Genomic DNA, 1,974 nt, shown 5'->3' with positions numbered 1-1,974 from the left:
TGTGTCTGATCCATCTGATCATGACTCTGAATCCTTGCTATCTCCTAATGTGTTGACACCCAAGGCAAAGGGCAAACGTAAGACCAAAGCTGTTGGAACGAAGAAAGGGAAGAAGGCCAAAGTGGCTCAATCTAAAGGTACCAGCTCCATCTCTGATTCATCTCCTTTATCTCATTTTAAATTAAAGGCCAAAATCAACCCTCCTCCTTGCACCTCATCGGAGGATGTCTCTCCCGAGACGGAAGACTCTCAGCCTTAGTTGGACCCTTCTTTGACCGAGCCAAATCCTGATGTTCCTCTTGATGATTTGGCTGAGACTGAATCTAAAGAAGACCCATTTGAAGCCTCTCCTGTTGCATCTGACCCAAAAGGCACCACACCATTGGCATTTCCTTAATTGTCTTCCAAACTTGCTAAGCAAAAAGGTGCTCCTGTCCGTACCTCAGGTTCTTTCAAAGCCTATTCTCTTACATTCTGTTTTAATGATAATGAGAAGAACCTGCAATTTTATGACCATCGTCATTTTATTAGTGAGCGAAATTTTCTTTTTGCTCCTCATCGTGTTTTTGGGGTATTACTTACTTTAGAGGAAAGAAGTTGGTTGCGATTCATGTCTGGGTTTCATGGGTTTGTGCCTCGGGTTGTTAAAGAATTTTATGCAAATTTGAATGATGAGTTATTAGACCAATCTTCTTTTATGTTCCATAAAGTGTATGTTAGGGGACATTGGTATAAGTTTAGTCCGTCTGAAATTGCTAAGGCCCTTGTTGAGATTGATGATTCTATTGAGTTTGCAAAGGATCAAGTTTTGTCTGAATTGGTTGGTCAAGCTATGGTGTGGGAACCGAGCACCTCTCTTCGAGTCACGGATCTCACTCATTATTATGGTGCTCTTTTCAAATTCGCAATGTTTAACTGGATGCCTACCACTCATTCCTCCACCATCACTCAAGACATGGCTTTTCTATTGTTCAAAATTGGTACTGGAGTCGCCATAGATCTTGCTACTATTATTTTTGACCAAATCATGTCTTTAAGTGGTGCCAAACGCAAGGGGCAACACTTGATGTTTCCACAAGTCATTTACAAACTTTTGGACTCTCAACGTCCTATGAAGAAGTCCCATGAGACCGTGACTTCTCCTTTGGTTGGTCCCACCTATACTGTCAAAGATGATCATGCTCTGTCCACAGCTCGAAAAGTCAAAGGAATTAATTTGGCTGGTCCTGGTTCTGGCAATCTTGTGACTGACACTCCTGCTGTCCCGACTGATCTTGCTTCTGTCCAGAAAGGAATTACAAGTCTTTCTGACCGGTTCACTCTACTGGAGGAGACTCAGCGCCAAATTCTTGCTTCATTCGCCATTCTTAGTGCATCCAACTCTTCTGCCCCATGATGATCTCAGTACCTTTGATATATTTTTATTTTACTTTTGTTAGAACACTTAATGTGTCTTTCTTTTGGTTTCATTTACCTTGTTCTTTGGCATTTTCTTAGACAATGAGGGGGAGAGAGAGTAACTCTATTTTTTGGTACATTGATTATGTTGACTGACCTGCTGGTTCTTATTGGTTTTTGTTAACTGTTTTATCTTGTGCTTTGGTTATCCTTCGCAGGGGGAGTCATTTTATGACTCTTATGATTTTAAGCACTTACTTGTGTTTTGCAGGGATCTTTTAAAAATAGATATTCCTTGTCTATAAAATTGCCAAAGGGGGAGATTGTAAATCTTATAATTGGCATTTTTATAGAAACATCTTTTTCTTAAAAGATAAATTGGTTGTTTCCCGTTATTATAATTTTCAGAATTAGTTGTTTCCCTTTATTATAATTTTCAGAATTGTTTGCTTCCCTTTATTATAATTTTCGGAAATCCACTTTCCCATTTTGTGAATTTTGGATAATTGCGAGCTTCCTTATTTAGCTTATATTGTCCCATTTTGTTTATAAAGGGAAGATTTATATTGCAAATAT

This window comes from Humulus lupulus, chromosome X (genome assembly GCF_963169125.1).
Source record: "Humulus lupulus chromosome X, drHumLupu1.1, whole genome shotgun sequence".
Taxonomy (NCBI): domain Eukaryota; kingdom Viridiplantae; phylum Streptophyta; class Magnoliopsida; order Rosales; family Cannabaceae; genus Humulus; species Humulus lupulus.
Note: the sequence above shows the minus strand (reverse complement) of the source record.